The sequence below is a fragment of the Meleagris gallopavo genome, chromosome 3 (assembly GCF_000146605.3).
Source record: "Meleagris gallopavo isolate NT-WF06-2002-E0010 breed Aviagen turkey brand Nicholas breeding stock chromosome 3, Turkey_5.1, whole genome shotgun sequence".
In the NCBI taxonomy this organism is placed as follows: domain Eukaryota; kingdom Metazoa; phylum Chordata; class Aves; order Galliformes; family Phasianidae; genus Meleagris; species Meleagris gallopavo.
Genome location: NC_015013.2, coordinates 9,478,642 through 9,485,509, shown reverse-complemented (window position 1 = coordinate 9,485,509; position 6,868 = coordinate 9,478,642).

Here is a 6,868-nt window from a genome sequence, read left to right as displayed (position 1 = left end):
TGCATTCTCTGAATGCTTTCAGTTATCTTTCTTTTTTCTTCATCTCTCACACGGTCTTGCTCAAGCACGGTTTTATGCACTATATGTATTCATATATAATGTGTGCTAAATAGATTTCCTAACTCCTGGTAATATTAACAAGAGTTACTCATGTAACTCCCATTCATTGTTGAGACAATAAACCTCAGAGAGTGTGAAAGCACAGCATTCATTCTCCCCCATTCTCATTTTTCTCAAAACTGATGTGAACACAGGGTACTAACATCCAGATGAAATGGCACACATAAACCTGTGGACCCACTACTGCTAGATATCATGCATCACACACTTATCTTTCTGTCATATGCAACGCTGAGGGAGAATGTTCTTAAACAAATACATGTGTATTTCCCAGAGCAACATCTCTTGCGAGGGAGAGGGAAGTAGCAAGGGTACTTAAAAGCTTTCCACACTAAAACTCCCAGTGAGTGTCTGTAGCTTACAGCCTTTGGCTCTGATAGTGCTATATATCACACGCTAAGTAGAAGTGGGACTGATCACAGTTGGATAGAGGACCTCTGAGGAAAGTCTGAATATAGCAGGACATGGCATTGGTGGCTCGCTACACCATGCATATCCCTCAGATTTCATCTGTACTCCAGCTGTGATCTACTGGTGTTGAAGGAGGTGTTAGTTTATAAGAGAAATATAAAGTCAGTGCTTTAAGCCTTTTTGAGGAGAAATACATCATAAATGACCAACAAGTAAAACATTAAAATTAAGAGCAGGAGGGTTTAGGTGCACTGAAGCTGGGAAGGAGAGAGGCCTTCCTGATAAAGTTATGGACAAGACTGTATTAATATAATAAGGCAGGAGGACAGCCTTATTCCAGTCCCAAATGTTGTATTTCAGCGGTGGGCATAGAGCAGACCCTCTAAACCAGGCCCCCATGGTACCATCTGCCAAGCACCTTGGGGATCCAACGGCGTGGAAGGAGCATTAAAAATGTACAGAGTTGCTGTTTACATTAATAAAAACATACATTCGAAAACGAGGTTGAAAAAAGAACAACATTGTAAACATGTCTTTAAACCGAAAGCCATTTCCTCTTGCAGTGAAACGCATGGTTTATTTTCATCTGTTAGGATGTGACTACACCAAATCCAGCTTCTGCTGCCTCACCGTGCTGCTCTCTAATGAAATTTGCACTAGCCTAAATAAAGTGTGCATTGTACATGAGACCGTCTCTGCTCTTTTACCTGGCTAGAATTAAAATAAAGCTCTCCTGTGGCTGTATTTCAGCCCTCAGACCATTACTTCCAGCATTCTTATAATGAGGGTTCAGTAAAATCGAAGCATATAATAAGAGCATACTATTCCTTTTTTAAAGGCTGACCTGCAGTTCTGGTTTACAAACCAAATGACTGTAGTCAGGCATATTAGTGCTTTAACCTTTTTATTACATTACATACATGAAAACAATTAAGGCTGGGATTCTTTCCAATGTATTATCATTTTCTGTTCCCTCTGGCCTTTTTCCATCCATTTCAAAGAATGTACATAGCATCAACCGAACACTCTCTCATGTTTTATTTTTTTGTTTCTTTTCTTCTTAACAACTGTCATGCTTTCAACATCCGCCAACTATAGAGCATCGTGCAACAGCAGCAGCCTACAAGAGAGGCAGCAAAACAACAACAACAACAAGTTTGGGGTTTAAAACTCCTCATAAAATTAAATCTGAGATTTAAATTCTCCTCATATTTTATTGTCTTTTCTTTTCTTTTTCCTGTGGTAAATGGTAATTAGAGTCAATAATCTTTTGCTGAGAGAGCACCTTGTCCTCACAGTGTTTATATCATCATCATCAAAGATCTGCCTTAAGGCCCTGGCGTGTTAATAATTTAAGGTGTGCACAGCCTAGTTATAGCAGGAAGCCTAGTTATTGAGTTTGTAAACCAGCTGATGATTTATGGGAACACCTTGCATGAGTCATGCTCATTAAATAAAATACTTCAGTTTAATAAGGAACATGGGGTAAACAGTTCTTCCCGTTACAGGGTGACTGTGCAATTGGAAATTGCTGACTTTTGTCACCAGCTTTGCCACTGCTGTTCTGTCTTAATTGTAACATCAGGGTTAGCTTGTGTGCCTGCCCATGCGTGCACGTATGTTCACATTTCCCCTTGAAGTACAGATAGAAGGTCTTTCACTGATGCTCTTTTTCCCTCCCACCCTCTCTGTCTCTCCCCCTCTCTCATACAGCTGTTTCATAAGTTACCTCTGATAATGAAAATGTTAAATCTCTCTTTAAAAGGCTACTAATTAAGAAAACAGAAATGTTCACGGAAATAAAATTACAAGGGGAAAAAATCAATATATGGTTGTTAAATGTAGCTTGCATTTGAGAGCCATAACCATATTTTACTTTTAAACACTGGAGTTAACTCTGACTCATTAGAAATTCCTCGGGATATTGAGGCTGTAAAAGCCCTACACATTGGCCTCTTCTGTTCTACCAGGAGCAAGCACACATTGCCCACTTCTTTCAAAACCTACTGTAGCTGAAAGAGATTTCAGTGGGGATAAGGCACAGCACACACATCTACCCTCAGATGGTGAACATTGAAACAACAACATTTCTGCATCATCTGCTTCTCATTGTCTGCATTTTTTGGCCTTCCAGGAGGAGAGGTCTGATTCCTTAGGGTACAAGAATGATCCTTTCCCACTGGAGCCCATGGCATTTGAGCACCAGGAGTGGGAGGAATTGGTGCAGTCACGGGCTGGAGGCTGCTCTGACACCACCAACATCTGGGGGGGGACATGGAACTCATGGAGCTGCCATATATCTGGGGAATAAGGGAGGAGGAAATGCAGTAAAAACAAAACAAGACTAGATAGACGTCTCTTGATGGCTTTCACTGGTATCATCCAAAATGGAGAGCTACTTGGTTTAGTTAAGCTGATAAGAATTAGATTCAATACAATAGTCAGCTTCTCCCAGCAACAGATTAATAGCAAACATCACATTGCCCCTACAATACTGATTTCTGTGTTCTTTATAGTTTCTTTCAGATGTACTCTTCTATACTCTTTTCATTGGGGTGACAGAGATGTAAGTTTGTTTTATGATGAATAACATCCGAAAATACAGGCAGCCTGTCAAACAGCATTAACAAATTAGTTAAAGAATACTGGGCCAGACCATTTGTAATGTAACTTCTACATTCAACAGCACTACACAAACACGTAATCCAACAGCCAGCTCGTAAACAGTGGCTCAAGTCCTCCATTTTTTCCAGGGAAAAAAGAGCATGACATAACAAAGCATACACATCACTCGGGCCGTCCCTTGAAGGTACTTAAACACTTTCCATAGCTGCCATGTTTGCATTTTGCAATATTTTGTTTGTTTTCACAACGCTCGTGCCAGCCCTGGGAAGTACCGGGAGCTCATTTTGCAGAGAGCAAAGCATGGAGAACTGATGATGAGGCCCACAGACAAGATCAAGTACCACAGCACTGAGGAGCGTCAGGACTTTCCGCAGATGCAGGAAAAGTTCAGAGCCCCTCAGGCCCAGTCAGGCCCTTCCAGCCCAGCTGCACATGCTCTGTAGCGTCCAAACTAAACGCAACCTTGAGCACTTCCAGGTTTCAGATGTCTCCAAGTCAGGTGGCAGCTCAGTGAGGTGTTTTGAGAACGTAAATTTTGCAAGTAGTGAGAGTTAGGCATGTCCTCCTCGCCAAGAATGTCAAGGGCACTGACTCAGAGGCACGCAAGGAGCCTGGGGCAGAGCAGAGAGAAAAATCAGCCTCTTCAAGGCCCAGAATAAGTGCCCTAATTCATAAACTTGTCTTCTAAATGGGAGAAATCTTTACAATCTCTCAACCATGACACTCCTTACTCCTGGAGGCTATAGCAAAGGTGATGTGGGAAGAAAAGACACTGAGACAGAGGAGGAGCATCTTTTTTTTTCCAATTCAACCATAGTACGACTGTCTTTTTTTTTTTTTCCCTCTTCAACAGAATGTTTAATGCTTATTTCTTAGGAACACAGGAGAAAGGAAAGAAAATATTGGTTTCCTTCTTACCTTCACGTTCTTCTTTGCAGATGGAGCAATTGCACCAGATCTACCTCCAGTGGAGGTGCCACCTCCCTCCCCAGTGATCTCCCGAAAACTATGCTCAAGCAAAGAGCACACATTCTTGTACAACCTGAGAGTGCTGTAGGAATGACCACTAAGTTCAGACAGGCAATTTTCTAGTTATTTCTACTAGCTCACAGGTCTGAAGGCATGAGGTAACTAAGGCCAGGCAGCACTGCCGCTTCCAGTACGCTGCTCCTTACTTCACTATCTCTTCCCTAATGCTAAGGCTCAACACTACACCTTGACCATTAGTATTTTGAACACTGCTGGGTATAAAGGAAAACTGCTGTTTTCCGTTGCAAATGTCCACGTTCCACTTCCCTCTTTGTTTGGAGTCAATGGCAAAAAGCCTGGATGGCATAATTACTAATGTTATCCAGAAAAAGAAATAAAAAAACATCAGAGGAAACTGTGGCCAAGCTGCACTAAAAAGTATTTCCACTACAGAATGCAAGCAATTGCCTTTTGCCAATCTGATTTGCTATAGAAAAACATAACATCATTTCTTCCCTTCCCTTACTGGTAGATATGGTACATGGATAAGAGGCTTCCTTCAGAGATGGACAAATTTTCATTATGATTGTTTCACTGCAGTAATACCTAGAGACTGGATATCTTGACTTTTCTGTGCTGTATAGCAAACACTTTATATGGGCAATGCCAAGGATTCTCCACGATGTTTCAGGTCTTGAAGGTTTCAGGCAAGATGAAATTATTTTGTATGATCCTTTGACTCAAGGTCAGAAATAGTGTGTAGAAATGAGTATGGAACTCAAAATGTAAGAGGAGGAGAAACTAAATTAGGCCATAAACTTACAGAGCACATACTGAGTAGAAAAGGAATTTGGCAGGATACGAGTAAATCATAGATTATATTATGGAAAGATACCAAAACAAGACATTCACAAGCAAGTTAGCATACCTAAGCAAATTCATCCTCTAATTGGCTCCAGTTAAGTGCTCTATTCAGAGCATCTTTTGGATAATTCAGGGTACCACTTGGATGTCTGGCAAGAGAAAAGCTCCTGGGAATTAAGCAAAAGAATCACAGTAACTTCCCTAATGAAAGATCTTGAGAATAACAAAGAACCTGGTACAATCTCACCTGGCCTCAGAGGCAGTTTTTCAGCAAGATGTAACCTGAAACACAATAGGATGGCACTCCAACTGCAAGTGGGGGAAAAAGAAAAATGAACGTGGGAAGAAATAAATGAAGTAAACGTGAGTAAGTCCATAAAACACTGAAAATCACATTAAGGACACCATTTATCAAACTCTGCCCAAACTGCAAAAATCTGTCCAGAAAATTGCAAAATGATCTCATGCTCAGTTTAAAGGGAGCGAAGAATTTCAAAAGGCTAATGTGAAGCAAATGTTAGTCCTGCGCTTCCTCATGTCCTGTTTGAAACAAAATCAACTTGCCTCTGTGCTGGGGCAAAACCGGAACTTGACCCAACCTGACAGGAATTTGAAAGTGTGGCTCCAGATGAGCAGCCAATAGACAAGGCCTAGATGTCTCTAGATAAAAATTTTCCCTTGACTAACAGAAGATGAAGGCACTGGGTATCCTGTCATTCTGAGCAGTCAGAAATCTTAGTCACAGCCTTCAGTGTTCAGCTGGAGACGCTCCTTTGTAGATAACAGTGCACTCACCAGAGATAAGATAACAAACTAAATGATGCTGTAATAAATGGAGGAGACAACATGCAGTAGAATCAGTGAAACAACGTGAAATTCCTGAAAATTCTCAGTATATGACTGATGGATGCTTGTTTGAGTTAAACCAGAAATATCACCGAGTGATCTGCCTCTTACTTGCTGTCTTCTCATTCAAAGTTGGGCGTTTTGATAAGGTGTTGCACAGCACAGCACATAGCAGAGGGTTAGCAAATTATAAAATCCTACTTTGCGTCATATGCCTTTCCAGTTAAGTCAGAGACAGCTAAGATAGAATGAGAGCAGTTTCTGTGACCAATTCTCTTTAATACATCAGTGAGGTCTATCATGCCAAGTGCACACGGTGCAACGCCAAACAGCCTGGCAGGTGGTGGATGATAAAGAACTTGATTAAAAAAAAGGCTTGGAAGATGAAAAATGTTGATATTTGTCATCGTTAGAATATCATAACACACCTCACAACGCTTTATTAGGCTCTCCAGTTTGGGGCAAGTAGGTAGAAGAGAAAACACAGCCCTGCCAACTTCTTGAGCAAATACAATTAATCCTGAGGTGTAGCTGTAGAAGGTCATGCCAGGACAAGAGCAACATCCAAAGCTGCCAAATAGCTACTATCTAAACAAGAGATTTTGGTGTGTTTTGGGAATCTGACATACTTATGACAGTTGTGACTGTACCAAACTCAAATATAAGACACCTGAATGACAGGAAGGCCTGCAGGAAGACTGAAAGCTGATGGCTGCACCTTGAGGACATGCAAGTGTAGTTGGCATGGCTCCCATGCTGGTAGAAGGCGCACATGCCCACCCTGCTACTAACAACAAAAGTGAAGGCAACACGGATGCCAGGGGCTGCTGGATGAAGCATGGGATGAGGAAGTCTTGGAGATGCTCAGGAAGTGGTCATTTAACCCAAGCCCTGTGATGTCAAACCTCAAGGCATTTATGGGTCCTGGCATCCCCCCACATGTACAGTATGTGCATGTGTTTTGGGGGCAGCAGGAAGAGGAGCCTATTTTGTTCCATTCACATTCTTTTTTTTTTTTCTTTCTTTCTTTTTT